The sequence below is a fragment of the Idiotropiscis lumnitzeri genome, unplaced genomic scaffold, assembly GCF_059441095.1.
Source record: "Idiotropiscis lumnitzeri isolate Australia: NSW breed Sydney's pygmy pipehorse unplaced genomic scaffold, RoL_Ilum_1.0 HiC_scaffold_23, whole genome shotgun sequence".
Lineage (NCBI taxonomy): Eukaryota > Metazoa > Chordata > Actinopteri > Syngnathiformes > Syngnathidae > Idiotropiscis > Idiotropiscis lumnitzeri.
In genome coordinates, this window is record NW_028283561.1 from 4387279 (window position 1) to 4405593 (window position 18315).

The 18315-nt window shown below is 40.7% G+C and overlaps 1 long non-coding RNA gene across 1 annotated transcript; it reads right to left on the reverse strand.

Moving 5' to 3' along the window:
• Positions 1–3944: 3944 nt before the first annotated feature.
• LOC148316080 (uncharacterized) lies at positions 3945–5347 on the reverse strand. Its single transcript, XR_015840378.1, has 3 exons — positions 5228–5347; positions 4457–4620; positions 3945–4113 (listed from the first exon to the last, which is right to left on the reverse strand). It is a non-coding gene; the product is annotated as an uncharacterized LOC148316080 (long non-coding RNA).
• Positions 5348–18315: the final 12968 nt, after the last annotated feature.

Sequence of the window (18315 nt, forward strand, 5' to 3'; positions counted from 1 at the left end):
ACGGGTGAACGCCCTTGATTAACAACCTGCGTTGAGGTGGCTTTTGAGATTCGTGGTGTGGGAGAAAAATCTCTGAAGGCATTCTTAGACTTCAAGAGAGGGTCCACAATTTTCAAAGATTCACTTCCGTCTGAATCAGAGGCCTCACTTGTATCCGGAATATATTCATCTCCACTGTCATCTGAGTTGGAGTAATAATGCTTATCCATTCCAAAGTCAGCCTGTTTTTTTAATCTAAAAAACAACAACAACAACGAAATATAAAGGATAGAAGGCAGGAGACCAATAAAATATATGCAATTTGCTTGTAAGATTCCCTGAAATCTATATGGGTTGTTTACCTGTATACTTTTGGTCCTCCTGAGCCTTGGGATAGTAATATGGTCTGGGTCTGAGGCACAAAGTTCAGGGGCAGGATTTGACAATGATTCGTCAGAATCTGTGTCGTTATTCCAAGGAAGATTCAGCCCATATTTTTTGTCCAAGGGAGGAGACTGGGTTGCATCAGAGTCCAAGAGAAAATTGAGAACCCATTAAATACTTAATCCCCAGAGGAATCTGCACAGAAAAAGGTCTTAATTCTATTTGAAAAAAAAAAAAAACTAAAATATTGATGAATGATATTATGACAAAATAATGTAATAACAAAATTAGAATGATTTTAGGAAATTATTTGCAAAACCAAAACATTGTGGTACGATAATAATGCATATAATTATTCTACGCAGCTATATTTAACAAAAACACTTAATTGACCGTAACAAAAAGCTCCCGGGAGGAAAACTACATTAAATGTTTTTTTAACAGGGCAGTGAAAATATTGGAAAATAAAAAAAATAATGAATAAAATAATATGAAAAAAGAATTCAATGTGTATCGATGGACCCATATGAAATACTTATATCGCTATGTACTTATCAGCCATATCGCCCAGCCCAATATGTAACTGCAACGTCAAAACCTCGGGCCATAACAGGATTGTAACATGGGATGCATATCTTCATTCCTAAATTTGTAGATCCCGAGGAGGCTGCTCAATGGTCCTGGTAATGTAAACCTCAACCAATTCGGTCACAGCCAATGTTCTCCATCCTTGTTAAGAAGTTTTGAAATGATTTAATAGATATACTATTGCAAACTATACCAGAATTTTATACATTTTAAACTTTTGATCACAATTTTACCTATTTTCTAAAAATCTGAAGAATCCACATGCCAAATCACCTGCTGTGGACACATAGGTTCTGTTCTGACAGATAATTCAGTTACAGGTTGTGTACTTAAAGCCAATAAGAGGGCAATGCAGCAGTCGACAGCCTGACGAAAGCTTAAGTCTCCCAATGAGAGAACTGTAGTGGCTGGTAGGTTCTTAGATTGTAACATAGTAAAGACATACACTACGCATAACTGTATATCATATGATGATGAGGGAAAATATTATTAGCTACGATTTATGTCCAGATATATTAGAAAACTTGTCCAACCAGCACAGGTCTATCTAACTGTAATTTTAACATCTCAAGACACGACAGGATGACCACATGATACGCATACCTCCTTTTCAGAGTCTGTCAAACCTTGAGAAGGCTGCTTCGATGTTCTGGTGGCATCAACCTCAGCCGATTCAGTCATTGTCGGTTGTCCTCCATCCTAATGAACAAGTTGAATATTAATTTAATGAATTAAAAAAAAGAAAATGGATCAGAATTTTACACATTTTAAAGAACAAGTTCACGAATGAAACAAAACCAATTACTTTAGCGCATGACAATTAATCTTCAGTAGAGATATGTTGTGACTGATATTTCAGTCACAGGTTGTCTTTTGAACGCCACCAGGGCCGCAATGGAGCACAGGACAGCCAAAAGTCTTCTTGTCGGACAGCTGTAGTGGCTGGTAGGTTCTAAGATTATAACATAGTAAAGGCACATACAACTCCTAACTGTATTTCATATGATAATGAAGGAAAAGATGATTAGCTATGATTTATGTCAACAATAAAAATGGCTCTACGGGGTCCCCACGAACGCAAACCTGACAGTTGGGTGTCAGATGGCCAACATACCTGACTCGCAATTCAACTCAACTGGACCCCACAACACAAGAAAAAGCTGAGTGAGCCTCAAACCAGACATACACATTCACTGACAAATATCCTGTGACACCAGATATATTAGAAGTCTTGTCTAATCAGCACACGTCTATCTAACTGCAATTTTAACATCTCGAGACACGACAGGATGAGCACACGATACGCATACCTCCATTTCTGAGTCTGTAAAGCCTGGAGGAGGCTGCTTCGATGTTTTAGTAGCATCATAAATTTATTGAATTAATTATATTTGAGGTTGGATTAGATTTTTACACATTTTAAGCCTTAGCCACCCAAAACAAAACATAAGCTCATGAATGAAATAAAACTAATTAATTTCGCCCATGCCAATTAATCTTCTGTAGACACGTGTTGTGACCAGTGTTGTTTTTGGCAGGCATTTTAGATTTTGTCCAAGTCATTTGGACAAAGTGCTGATTTGTTTACATCACATTTAGTCATCCCAATTCGTTATAGTTTTAGTCCAGTTTTAGTCAACGAAAACTAAAAAAAGGGTTTTAGTCCAGTTTTAATCGACGGAAACGCAAAAAAAGTTTTACCCTAGTTTTCGTCAATTTATTCACAAAGGTTTTAGTCCAAGCGGCACGGTGGCCCAACTGGTTAGCATGATGGCCTCACAATATTGAGGTCGTAGGTACGATTCTGGCTCCGGCCTTCCTGCGTGGGTTTCCTCTGGGTAATCCGGTTTCCTCCCATATTCTTAAAACATGCATGGCAAGTTGCTTGGACACTCTAATTGCCCCGAGGCATGAGTGTGAGCGTGGATGGTTGTTCGTCTATGCATGTCCTGCGATTGGCTGGACACCAATTCAGGGTGTACCTCGCCTACTGCCGAAGACAGCTGGGATAGGCTCCAACACCCCCCGCGACCCTAGTGAGGAGAAGCGGTACAGATAACGGATGGATGGATGGATGGATGGGTTTAAGTCCATTTGAGTTAAAACAAGGCATTCAAGGTTTCCACCCAATAACAAAGACTTTTGGATGGACTACTAAGGATTCTTCATCACAAACAGAAAAAAGTGGCAACAGTGGAATCAATACTCACTGCTCCAAAATAAGCAGAGAAGCAAAACATTTTGTTGGGCAACTGTTGTGGCTTTATTTCACTAAAAGCAACATAAAATAATTTATGAACCACATGCTAACAATTTTGTCTAGTCAACGAAAAAAATTCATGTACATCACGTCATGTTTTCGTCATAAAAGAACCTCGTATAGCTTGTCATCGTCATTAAAAAAGGGGCGTTAACGAAGTATTTTCGTCATAGTCATCAGTGACGAAAACAACACTGGTTGTGACTGATATTTCAGTCCCAGGTTGTCTCCTGAACACCACCAATTGGGCAAGGGCGCGCAGGAAAGCCTGGGGTCTTCTATTTTTACAGTATAGAAAGGCTAAATATCAAATTGAAACAGTGTTTTATATCATGAATATACAGGGTTGGTGCTGGTTCTGGTAGGGAAACCACAACATAAAGATGTCCTTAATTAGTCCCACAATGGGGATATTTGCAATATGGCATATGATGGCCTAACAGGGCCACCGCCCAGAAAGGAGTAACGCAGAACTTTGTAATACTGTCACTCCCTGACCAGTTCGTTGTTCCTGCAGAGCCAAACTTTGACTCAGACCCACAAATTTGAATTACAGATAGTGGACAATGGAGAACTCCCCCAGTCAGTCAGCATGTTCAACTTCCATAGAAACCTCACATACATTTATTAGATTGCCAAACTAATTGGAAACTACATCACCAGAACACCACAAGTGGGCTCTGTTATTGTACTTAAAGATGCATCTTACAAACCTGTGTTCTCCAAGGCCAGCTGGTCCATAGTCTTAAGTTATTTCTTCGCCAACATCAATGTCTCGGAGCGCAAACAGACAGAGGTGTGGTCTGTCCTCTGTTGTCATCTTCTTCATTTTACAGTTGGGGTGCATGTGGTCATCATTAACCAGTCTTCCCAGACTGCCATCTTCTTGAGCTGCATCAACACTTAAAATAGATTAAAAAAAAAAATAAACAATTATTCAATCAATGTCAGAAATTAATCTTTGAGACAATCTTGTGTACACAAAACATAAAAATAGGAAATCCACAATTTTTAAATCTAAATCAAATCATACAAGAAATTTCTATTGGAATCAGACCCTATTAACAGCTTGTCTTTGAGACTTCATGATCTATATTTTCATTTGTACAGATTCAACGCATGAATAAAAGTAATTATACATTTTTGCTTAGAGAATGATTTTTCCCCTAACACTTATGGGATGAGTATGTGTTTATTTTTTTAAATAAAAACAAAAATAAGATAACATCTCAATCTTTGCCTCACCTCCAAGTTTTTTCTTGCCGGCGGAAGTCAAACAAAAAGACAGTGCCTCTTCCATCCATCTTCCTGCGTTGAGATTCATCAGAATCTATCAATTTTCCTCTGTACTCCATAATAAAGAATAAAGTCGTCTTTCCTGAAAGGGGCCTTGGTAAATACTCCTCGACCTAGTTAACAGGGAAATCAAGTTAGCTTCGTCATATTTTTAAGCACACAAATAAGGAGTCATCATATTCATTTGTGCCACTATACTAATGTAGGGTGGTTTGAAACATTGCTTCTTGTGAGGGATAGAGCAGAGCCCTTCTTTATGATTTTAAAGGAACAGACCAGCCAAAATTCATTTTCCAGCATTGCATTAGCCAGTATGTATTAGGACTGAAAGTACAAATGTCAATTGCACCTGGTTACGTAAAAAAAAAACTTTAAGATTATTTAGTTTCAAAACAATGACATACACTGTACACAGTCATATTGGATCGCGTCACGTGATCTCTGTGACGTATTACGTGCTTTACACTAGACTATCAATATCGGACTTGTTCACCGGTCTATTGTGGTATAAAAATGCCGGAGGGCGTCATCAAGTACAGCCTTAATTTAGATAGAACTCCTACCATCAGGTTTCACACTCACTGAAATAACTTGAAACTGACAAAAGTGGCAAAAGAAAAGGTCAAGACACTCTTAATGTAAAATAACCACTTAAAAAACGATGTCAGCTTGGTTATCAGAAAACAATAATATATCTTAGCAAAAGCGTTAACTTCATACCTTTAAATTAGTTTATATACTTCGCTTCTAACTCTGCAGTCTTGTCCAGACCCTTGACTGCATGTTCAATAGTATCCTGCTTTGGGGACTTCCTGCATCTCAGGGAAGGCATTGTTTATTCTATAAAGAAAAAAGACAGTATTGTGTTGAGAATTATTAATACTATGGGCTAAATGGAGTTTTAACAATATTAGTGTAAGAAAAATAAATTATAAATTAAAAAAATATCAATTCCTCCATCCCAATTAACGATTTCAACCATAATAGTTTATATTGAAGTTTAAACAGACACAGACAGATTTATGCAGTGTGACTACAAAAATCTTACCAAAATTGCATTCACAGTAACCTTTGCTTTAAGAATCATGTAATTAACCAGTGAACATCGTGTCTTACACAAAAATTAATGACAGAAATTATCATGGTACTTGCATTCTGTGGTTCTATAACAAAAGTGCAAGCTGTTAGCTCCGCAAAGCTAACGCAACAAGCTAGCGTCCCTCGTGCTCACATTCAATGCAAACCTGACCACCGGATGACAATACGCGTCGGTTTAGTTCTTTAAATGAGTAAAAGCACCATGACGTTTTATAATTATTCAATGCTTAACTGGAGCTCGTCAATTATGTCGATGTAGGAGCACATGTTTGCTAGGCCAGTGTTGTAGGCCCACATCCATGGTGCTACTTTGTATAGTGTTTTCCACACAACTATCTCTAACTATGAACAAATGCACTCGACGCATGTTTTGAAAAAAACCCAACGAAAAACACTTACCTCTCCGTTTCAACAGCAGTTCGAACTTCGAAGTGGTGATATTCTCCAGCGTTAAGCACCTGCTCGAACTGCGAATAGGTCAAATTCAACAGCGTCTTTTTTCTGTCTTAATAAGGACGCGATGAGAGGAGGAGCGCTTGCCTTTTCGTCAGCACGCCCCGCGCGGGTGGTGCTGCTTTATCACTCTCTATCTGTGCCCGCCCGCCGGCACGTTGATAGAAAAATAATATTCCTTCAAACATTACTTTCATCTTCTTAACGTTTTGTAGTGAATTTAACAGGTTCACCACTTTTTTCAAATACACCAATGGAAAACAGGTCTTAATTGAGGAAACATACAAAGAGCGTCTCACAAACACCTGATGATGAGCAATGTAATTTGATCACGTTTTTTGTCACTGCCTGGACGTTGGGTTCACTGGCCTGGTGGCAGTGGCTTGTAGACACTGTCACTGAGTGGGAACGGATCTCAAGGTGGGTCAAACTAACCCAAGCAGTGGATCGGTCCGTTTTTTAAATTTATTAATTTTTTTATTTTATGTATTTATTTATTATTTAATACAAGGGCTTCGGCTCACTACCAGTGGGCGGGACCAAAGAATTTGGGTTTCCTTTGAGCTAGGAGGCAGTCAAAGGCAGTCCAATCCCCGGCAACATAAAGCGCCTTGCTCTGGGGACATGGAATGTCATTTCTCTGGTAGGGAATGAACCCGAGCTGGTGTGTGACTAGACCAGTGGTTCTCAATTATTTCCTGTCATGCCCCCCCTACCAAGAAGAAAACGATTCGCACCCCCCCACCACAATTTTCTTTTACATTTCGTACTAATGTACATGTTCTTTGCATATTAATGTTAGATTGTCAATAAAATATCTTACCTTAACAAAGCTAAATTGATAAAAATAAAATATCATTTTGAGAACGACTATTGTGAGGATCTCGAAACTCAGTACTCTGTGGTGCTAATATTGATGAGATGATAAATATGTTGAAGCCACAGAACAAAAAGATTAGATATTGTTTGGAAATTAATGACGTACATAAAGGAATATCAGCCTTGATTGGAGTACATTACTGCATTTAAATTTTTAATAAAAATGAAACAATTATTGATGTTATGACCACTATGAAGAATTTAAAAAACAATATATAGGGATAATTATAGTTTTCATTTTGTTATGTGTAGTCTGTTCATGTTGCATTATTTTTATGACAAAGACGATGGTTAATCGTAGGTTTGTTGCCCAAATGTACCATTACAACCTGATTAATGTTGAGAATGACGAACTCAAACTGGACACTGAAACGTAAAAACACATGGACTTCTTGCCCCTGTCCTCACACGTGCACACACACACACACCATACACGAAGATCCGGGAGGTAAGGACGGCTGTCCTACAGGATGCGGATGGAAGAACAACTGCAGCGGAACAATGCCAGGGATGTCTGGAGGGGCCTGAAGACCATCTCAGGCCACGGACAAGCAGGTAAGACCCAGAAGGGGGGGGGGGCTTCAGTGGGCAAATGAGTTGAACCTATTTTTCAATAGGTTTGATCAAATGTCTGACCCCGCTCAGGCTTCCCTGATGCAGCCCCCACCCACCCCTCCTGCCACTGCGAACAAGACCCTCTCTCCCCCTCTCTCGCCCCTCTCTCTCTCCACAGGCTCCAGTTCCCAGCCTCATCAGACAACCACCACTTCCTCCTGCTCAGCCTTGTTCCTCACAACATCTCAGGTGAAGAACCAGCTGAGGAAGATGAAGGCGAGGAAGGCGGCAGGCCCAGATGGGATCAGCTCCCAGCTCCTCAAATCCTGCGCAGACCAGCTGTGTGGAATCGTCCAGCACATGTTCAACCTGAGCTTGAAGCTGGGCAGAGTCCCCCAGCTGTGGAAAACATCCTGCCTGGTTCCGGTTCCAAAGACACCCCATCCGAAGGAGCTCAACAACTTCAGACCAGTGCCGCTGACGTCTCATCTGATGAAGACCCTGGAGAGACTGGTCCTCGTCCATCTGCGCCCCCTGGTCAGCTCCTCAATGGACCCACTCCAATTTGCATACCAGCCTGGCATCAGTGTGGATGATGCCATCATCTACCTGCTCCACACTTCACTCTTCCACCTGGAGAAGGCGGGGGGCACGGTGAGGATCATGTTCTTTGATTTCTCAAGTGCTTTCAACACCATCCAGCCCGCCTTATTGGGAGACAAGCTGGAGCAGGCGGGAGTGGCCCACCACCTCATCACATGGATTCACAACTACCTCACAAACCGGCCACAGTACGTGAGAACACAGGACTGTGTGTCTGACGTGCTCCTCTGCAGCACGGGAGCGCCGCAGGGAACTGTGCTGGCTCCCTTCCTGTTCACCCTCTACACCTCGGACTACAAATACAATTCCACAACCTGTCACCTGCAGAAGTTCTCTGATGACTCTGCGATTGTCGGCCTCATCACTGACGATGACGATCGGGAGTACAGAGGGGTTACGCAGGGGTTCGTGGACTGGTGTCAGCAGAACCGCCTCCAAATCAACGCTGGGAAATCCAAAGAGCTGGTGGTGGATTTCCGCAAGCGTCGGCACTCTCCACCTGCACCAGTGAATATCCAGGGAACAGACATTGAGAGGGTCTCAACTTACAAGTACCTGGGTGTTCATCTGAACAATAAACTGGACTGGAGCGACAACACAGACGCTCTCTATAGGAAGGGTCAGAGCAGACTCTTCCTACTCAGGCGGCTGAGGTCCTTTGGCGTTCGGGGAACACTCCTCAGGAACTTCTATGACTCGGTGGTTTCATCAGTCATCTTCTATGGAGTGGTCTCCTGGGCAGGAGGCATCTCGGGCCGAGACAAAAAGAGACTGGACAAACTGGTGAGGAGGGCCAGCTCTGTCCTGGGCTGCTCCCTGGACTCTGTGGACTCAGTGGGGGGCAGAAGGATGACGGCAAAACTGTCATCAATGCTGGACAAACCAGCCCACCCATTCAATGACACTCTGAGAACACTTTACAGCTCCTTCAGTGACAGACTTTTACACCCTCGCTGTACCAAAGAGAGATTTCGCCGCTCCTTCCTGCCAACTGCTGTCAGACTTTTTAACAAGAACATTGGGTCAGGCCTACAAACGGGAGGGCATTAGTGCAATTGTGCAGTCCTAGGATGCAATATTAACTACTACTGTACTTTCAGCCAAGGGTGTACTTAAATATTGACCAATGATGTATTTTGTTTACCATTACAGTATTCTTATTACAATACTTCTATCACTGTAGTATTTCTACCACTGCAGGATGTTCACTATTACAGTACTTTTATCATTGCAGTACTTTTATCATTGCAGTATTTTTCTATCATTGCGGTACTTTTACTATTACAGTACTTTTACCATTGCAGTACTTTTACCATTGCAGTACTTTCATCATTGCAGTATTTTTCTATCGTTGCAGTACTTTTACTATTACAGTACTTTTACCATTGCAGTATTTTCTATCATGCAGTACTTTTCTATCATTTCAGTACTCTTACCATTACAGTACTTTTATCATTGCAATATTTTTATGATTGCAGTATTTTCAATCATTCAGTAGTTTTTATCATTACAGCGTTTCCCCCTCCGTATAATGGACAAACATTAGGAGTGTTTCCTTACACTTAGATACGTTTATACTGTGTATATTTGCATGCTTTTTCTGAATGTCTGCTGCTAATGTTATACATTAACGGCTACATTACGCCGCCGACTCTGTGTGATCTATATCTTTGCTGCTGTAACACCTCAAATTTCCCCATTGTGGGACTAATAAAGGACATCTTATCTTATCTTATCTCTCCTACAACGAGGCAAGGGCCTCCACCAAGTCACCCCAGGGACAAGTTTTATTCCCTGATGGTCATCAAATTATGAGGATCTCATTCTACGCCGGAAGGGAGGAGGGGAATTTTTCCCTAATGTGAGGTTTTCGCTCCTCCACTGATGATCACACTGTTGTATGATTTCATTATGATGATCTGTCTTAAAGCCGTAAGGACATGATTTTTAAATCCACAACAGGGGGGAAATGTAAGATGGGCTGAGGATAGGTAATCAGTTTGTGTATTCATAATCATGTTTTTATACACTCATTAATGTTGAACACACACAGAGACACTTACTTGTTATTTTAACACACACACACACAGACACCGTATCCTGAAGATGTGTTTAGTTAAACTGACCTTGGGTTATGATTTTCTGCCTGCTGGAGTCCCTGGTGATTAGTTATTGATGCTTTAGTTAAACTGACCTTTATACCGTGAGTTATTGATGTTTTCTGTCTCTTGGTGATTAGTTGTTGATGCTTTTCTGTCTTCTGGTGATTAGTTATTGATGAGTTAGTTTCAATAAAAAGGCAGAACGGAGGGTGAGAGTCAGAGGGTGTGCGGGATTGAACTGGCAAGACGGCTGTTTCACCTCCTGGCTCCCTCTCCCATTCTGAATGGCACAAAACGAAAACTTTAGTAAGTTATTTCAGTCTAAAAAAGGCGTCAGGGCATTTTTAAACCGGACAGTAAGTCGCCACTGTCTTGGTTCCTTTTTGTGCCTTGACCCATACCGGAATTATTGAAAGGATGCAGTCCTATTTACAGGCCCCAGTGACACCCCAGGTTTCTGTTGTTTGTACGAGGGCGCTTAATAGGTACTGCTATTCACAATCGTCTTAGGCTGTTTCTTTGCAGAAGTTTATGGACAATGTGTAGTGCTGTAGGATGCAGTCTAGAGCATTCTTGACATTGAAGCTTTTGTTTCCAGCAACTGCTAATGCGACCGTGCATCAAACATGCAAAACACAGACCCTTGCTCCTCAAGAAGTCAATCTTATCCTTGTGATGCTTTCTCCTAAATTCCTTACCAATTGTGAGACTGTGTTGCTCTCCATTACAATTAGCACATGGTTTGGCAATAGCATCCACTGAAACAGGTTCTGCCTTTGACGTGGTGGTTTTGTTGTTTTCCATCTTGGCGGGCACAATGACTGTTGTGAAGACTTTCTTTGATTTTGTTGTTTCTGTGTGTTGTGATTTTGTTTTCTGTTTTATAGAAATCTTTCGTGCTTGTCAACAAAGTCAACAAAATCCTTAAACTTCACTCTTCTATTTGTTCTTTCTTGGAGATTGCAGGCAAATTTTCTCCAAGATTCTATAAGTCTGTATGGAAGTTTGTTTGCCAATGCCTTTATATTAGCCATGTTGTCCAAGTCCTCCATGTAATTAACATCTGCCAATATGTTCGAACAGCCCATAAGGAATAATGTGAAAGACTGAAGTGCAACACCATCTTCAGACTTGATTGTTGGCCAATCCATGGCTTCCTTTAAATATGCTTCTGCTATCATGAAGTCATCACCATAAAACTCCTTCAAGATTTGTTTTGCTTTGGTATATCCTGTCAGAGGTTCCATATGGATGCAGCTCTTCACCAACTCATGTGGTTGTTCACTAGTATACTGCAGCTAAAATTGAAGATGATCACGGTTATCACTTGTACGGCCTTCAATCCCATGTTCAATGGCACCTATACAGGTTTTATAATGCAGAGGGTCGCCTGTAAAACGTAGGAATGGAAAGTTCGGGAAGAAGCGATGCTTTTTGACTCTTTGCTAAGTATTCTGCGACACTGGCTTGCTGTGAGATTGCGTGGCAAAGGCCATCAAGCACATGTCCCTGTTGTTCTCTACTTTCTGTCTGATGTGGAAATCTAGCCATTGGAATAGTCGAAGTGGGAGCATTTCAGGTCAACACTGCTTGTTGCTCTGATAGGCTGTGATGGTAATTGAATGTTTTTCCTTGTTTAAATTGTAACACACTCATCAGGAATGTGGATACCATCCTCCTGGGTATTTTCATATCTTCTCAAGACATCCAATTTAGCATCAGACTCAGGGAGTGCCGTTTGCATTGCATGCATTTCCTTCTTTGCTTTAATTGCAGCTTCTTCTTGCTCAAGTGCCAACCTTTGTTGTAAATCAGCAGCCTTTGCCTTTAAACATGCTCGTTCCATTTGAGCCTTTAATTTAATTGAAGACGTTGACAGAAGTGAGCTTCTGTCTGTTAGATTCTTTACTTCTACTTCTATGGGTGTAGTTAGTTGATGCAGATCTACTATCAGCAGGTGATATTTGTTTATTGCATCCTTCCTCTGCACGTTTCAAAACGTCCTTCTTCCATTGCTCACATTTCCATTAATTACATTTTTTGGATCAAACCAGTTATTTTGGTCATCGGCAAAATCCTCTTCAGTCTTTAAATTTTGCAGACCGGAATTGAGGTCCACAAATTCTTGCTCCATGCCGCTAAAGCAAACACGAACCTCAGTTTTTTACAGCGTCAACATTTGCATCATCCTCCATCAATTGTTCAATTTGACGTTGCATGGAGGTCAATTGAGCAAATTTGCAGCTGCGTGCCTGCATCCGTTTAGGCTTGTGATCTTCTACAGCTTTTCTCCGTCATTTTTAATGTCCGCTTTCCACTGTCTTGTTCCTCCATGTCAATCCACAATGAAGCAAACAAAAACGTCAAACTGACTGTAGCGTCTCAATTTGTAGGTCAGCCGAATGACGATCAAAGTTTTAAGCAGTTTACTCACGCACCTGTTAAGTCATTAATTTGATTGTCCAGTATTTCCTTCATGAGATATTGCAACACTTAGAAAAAGTGTACAGCGCCAGCAGACAATGAATTTTCAGCACTAAAAAAAACGAAACTTCATTAACAGCTAAACTAAACGTTTCCAATGTAAATTTCCACCTTTATATAGTGTAAAAAGACATCCTGATGCCTGGGCAGTCATTAATTTGATTGTCCAATATTTCCCTTATGAGATAATGCCTCTCATAGCAAATGTGTACAGCGCGAGCTGAAAATGCATTTACAGCACTAAAAAAACAAACTTTTATAACAGCTAAACCAAAACTGGGTTTAGCTAGTCAGTAAAACACTCTTTATAGTGTAGCAACGTTAGTAACGCTAAATTCTTACCTAGTTTATGAGACGAGTGCTGTACTTGACTATTTTTTGTAATTTATTATTATTATTTTTTTTTAATGCTTTATAGAGCAAATTGCACCTATGACAGTTGTTATTACCACAGAAGCCATCTCAAATGGTTGCAAACTCTGAGGGTGACTTTGAACCGGAAGTCCCGCCTCAATCGTCATCTGATTGACAGCGGAATCCTGGAGCCAGAGAAGAGAAAAGAATCAGACACGAAGTTGAAGAAGCGAAAAAAAATAAACATCGAATCTTAAAGTTCTCGCAACGAGGGTGACTGTTGGGGTCTGGAGAAGTGACCGGGAGATGGGGAGCCCCGTATTTTGGTCTTGGTAAGAGGGTAACTCACTTGATGTTGACGAGGGAACCTATGCCGCTATGCTATATACCGACGTGAGAAAACTACGGCCTGGGGGCCACATGCGGCCCGTTAAACGTTTTAATCCGGCCCGCCGAATTTGAAAAAAAAAAAAATAAACCTTGTTAATGTTTTATTTTCAAAATAGTGTGGTTTTTCAAAGACAAGCTTTTGTTCACTTTCATTTAAAATTAAATGTATTTTTTTTCTCAGATGAGATGAGGTTACCAAAACACTCCACCCATCTGCTCCTGGTCCAGCCCCTCTGTCAAATTTTAGAACCCATTGTGGCCCGCCAATAAAAAAGTTTTCCCACCCCTGCTATATACTATAAACTATGTTAATGTCGTCAGGCCATTATAGAGTATTTCTTCTGACATTTTGAAGGAGAAATAATACTCAACGTTTTATTTTTTTATGATGTTTGAGGCATTCTGACTGAAATACAGTTAAATTGAGGTTACCAGTAGTCATTTCCATTACCTGTAAATGTAAATTAGAATGTAACTTACTACAGTGAACCCTCGGTTATCGCGGTTAATGGGGACCGAGACCACCCGCGAAAACTGAAAATCCGCGAAGTAGCGGCGCACCTTCAAAAATGCTTAAAAAAAAAAAAGTGCGAAGTAGCGGCGCACCTTCAAAAATGCTTAAAAAAAAAAAGTGCGAAGTAGCGGCGCACCTTCAAAAATGCTTAAAAAAATAAATAAATAAAATAATATATATATATATATATATATATATATATATATACGGGTAGAGAGAGAGAGGGTGAAATTCATGTTATAACAAAAAAAAAAAATTATTAAAACATTTTTTTATTCCCCAGCCATTATTTTTGTATTTATTCAATTACTTCTTTTTGTATTTATTTAATTACTTCGACTTTTACCTGCTGGTACGCCGTCCGGTGTGCCCTGGCATTCTTCATTTATTTATTCATTTATTCATTCATAACTGACAGCCTCGCGCTCCGCTCATGCCCGGGCGGAAGGTGTTCCTCTTCGGCTTAACAACCACGCACGCCGGCCGGTCTCCTCCGGAGCTCTCGCACGGTCCCGAACGGAGCGAAATGTCGCCCCGCTAGTGCCCGGGCGGAAGTTGTTCCTCTTCGGCTTAACTGCCACGCACGCTGGCCGGAGCTCTGGTACGGTCCGAACCGCGCGAAACGTCGCCCCAAATCGTGCCCGGGGGAACGTGCTCTTCTTTGTCCACTCTCCTCTTCGCCCACGTTCTTCTTCGGCGCACGCCGGCCGTCTAACCACTCCAGCGCCCCGTCGTGCCGCTCGGCGAAACTACAATGCCCCCGAATATTTTTTAGACCCGCGAAGCACTGAACCCGCGAAAGGTGAACCGCGAAGTAGCGAGGGTTCACTGTATTGCAGCCAGATACCTATAAAATGTCATTTAATTTGCACTGTTTTGATCGCCACTGTTTTGCTCATTGAACAACAAATGAAAAGATGAATCATACACAGTGTTTGTAAAGATAATTGTCAATGTTTTATTAAATGAAATTCCAATGTAAAATTGTGTAATATTGTGTTATATAATGGGTCTACAACATACATTTCTCACAGACAAGTAGAGCTTTTTCTCATGAAATGTGTTGAAAAAAAACTAACATTTGAACATTGTTTTGCGTTACAACATCCGTGTTTACTGGTCATAAATTATTAACTTAAGTTTAATATACACTACACGAGCTGGGTAGCCACCACGCCTCAACCACCATAACAAGTTCGCTAACCCTTTAAGTCGAACGAGGTAGCTAACATATCGGGTTCAATTTGTACCAAAAATATGCTGTTGTGCCTTGTGTCTCTGTATATGTCGTCATGACGTGTCATTTGACAAAGCCTTGTGTCGATGTTAGTTGTCGATGTAACAGTCTATGTTAGATGTCAATGTATGTCTATGTTAGATCTCAATGTGTCGATGTTAGATGTCAATCTATGTGTCTATATTAGATGTGTTTATGTTAGATGTCTATGTAAATGTTTGTTAGATGTCGATGTGTGTAAGATGTCTATGTAAAGGTTGGTTAGATGTCGATGTCTATGTAAATGTTTATGATGGATGTCGATGTGTCTGTTAGATGTCCGTGTTTGTTAGATGTGATTGTAATGGTTTATGTTATAGACGTCAATGTAAGTGTCAATGTTAGATGCCCATGCATGTTTGTTAGATGTCGATATATGTGTCATTGTTACATTTCAACGTAAATGTTGTTCGTGCAAGTTTCCAGTCCTCCAGCCACGTGACATCATGCGCGTCAAAGTGATAACTCGTACATTTCACGGAGGGAAAAAAAACAGACACCATTGGTAGTTTTGACCGGGAAAAAAAAATCATTTATTTTTTTCGAACACCTCATGTCTCTTTCAGCGTAAGAATAAACATGACACGACCAAAATAAAATATAACAACACAGGCAAATATTTAAGGAGCACTCAAGAGATACACTTCAGCTCATTTAATCCCACCTATTTTTACTAACGCAAACCCTTCAATTCTAGCGCCCACAGAATAGTGTGCTATAATGCTATAAAAATATGGAGCCTTTACCTGACAGCGTTTGAATATAACTGAATTCCCGTTGCTCACGAAAAACTGAGAAACTAAGAACAAACATTTCAAGCACAAGCTTGACTTGACTTCAACAGTTCTATTTTTTCTTTTGTGACAGCTCAGACATCAAAATAATGCTTTCCTTCTATAAAATAAAAACAGCATGACAAAAGGTGCTGAAATAAACTATATACGGAAGTGCGTGAGTGACAGTGTGTGCATGTGTTTTTGCAACGCATGTGTACACCCCGCCATACAAATTACACAATTCGTTGGGTATGTGGTATACACTAAAACAATTGCCTTGGAGCAAGTGAACACAACACGTCTCACACTGTATACATGCTGTAGAAGGGCTGGGCGATATGACCTCAAATCAATATCGCGAGAAATCGAGCAATTTTACCTCGATAACGATAAATGCACGATAAATTCCCACGTGGACTAAAATCAAAATAAATGCAGGAATTGCATATTGACTGTTTTTTTTATTGACCAACTGGTACACTTTACTTTCAATGAAAAATAAAAGTACAAAAATCATTTGTATGAACATTCCAAATAGCTTGCAGGGTTCGCGGTTAACTTTAAAAACTGCTTGCCCATAGGGCAAGTGCCACTAAAATTTGCCTTGCCCGAGTGGCCAAATTACTTGCCCGACTTGGGCAAGTGACAATTTTTTTTCTCTAAGAATAAAATGTTTATGGTTGTAAAATGTGCGCCACAAATGTAAATAAACATATAATCTGATAAGCATAAATTAATCTTGTTTTCATCGTCAACCATGAAACCCTACTCACAAGAGCAAATGTATCATCCTGTGCAGTTATTGAAAATGTTAATTGTAGTTTTAATAATTAACAAATCTGCATGTTAAATTGGGAAAATGATATTACAGCAATCCAGATGATCAATTTTAAGTCCAGGAGAGCGTATTAATTGAGGAATCACATGAGTAAATTATGAGTGTGGCAAATTTGTGTATTCCTTTAAGACCAGTGCCTGTGGTGCTGCCTCCATAAGTTTCATAGCATATACAGAACACAGTCACTGACACTATGTCAGGTCACATCATGGAGCTAATGAATTAACAGCCAATAATCAAATATTACTCCCTTCCTTACTCACAACTGAATTGTCTACTTAAAAATATTCGAGCTATTTTAGTCATGTCAGAGGAATCCGAAATGTTCGGATTTGAACGAACTCGTCGCCAATTTTCGGCCAAAATATCGTAGGTTTTTGTTGTGTTTTTCAAACTTCAAATGAGGATGCTACGACAGCGAGTTCCAATACTGCGGGATTTATTGACGTCCACTTTAACTCGACATTCACTGAACTAACTGATCCCCGTAGCGCCCGCCCATTGCCCCCGATAAGGCCAATGGACCATACCAAAACATAAGGGGTTGTCTGGGTTAAACCATCACCATACAGTGCACACAAACAGATCACACCACCGTTTTCGTCAAAATTAAAGATATTTGGCTGCTTTAAAAAATGCTTGCCCGGTCGGGCAAGTTGCCCATAATTTTACCTTGCCCGTGGCCAAATTTCACTTGCCCCGGGCAATCGGGAAGCGGTTAACCGCGAACCCTGAGCTTGCTTTGCATGACTTGAACAATGTCACAAAGAAAAAGGGTACCTCTTGCGAAATCTTTTTCTGCAAATAGATTGCGCCAAAATGCTCTCATGATGTAAATAATGGCAAATAAAAAAACGCTAAATAAAATGAAAGAAAATGTCAATGCAAGCCAAATAAACAAGTGGGTATTATCGGGGAAAATGTGCCGTCTCGAGTACTCTGCTGCGCAGTCGCCACTTGTCATCTATGTAATGCACAGTTAGGCTCAATCAGGGATCCATGTTGCGACCCGACCACAAGTCGGATGTAGATGCAAAATGCTTGACATGTCTAAGCTCCCGGCCCGATGTAGTCCATATCGGGAAATACGGCTTTCATGAAGCGTTTAAATCCTGTGCGCGCCACGTAACTAGAGGAGCTTTATCTTTAGCTATGTGCTAGGCTATCGCGTCCACCTCTGAGACGTTCTCTCGTATGGTGTCGCCTCCGTTCATGGGCTGTTGTCACTTGTCGAACCTTGCTTCTCACTTTGAACTTTCAGCACAGCATGGTTGTGTTGTGGGTGGTGAGAAAGCTTCTGGATTTGAATCGCCAGCAACGAGAGCGACAGACGGGTGGAGTCACATGACTAGAGGCGCTGTAGCGGTCTTAAAGGGGCATGAACATTGCCGCAGACAAAAGGCTTTTCTTTTTTTATTCATCGAATTTACCGACATGGGCAAAATGATTTCGGTCATTGTAATAAATTTCGGTAACGGTAAATTTT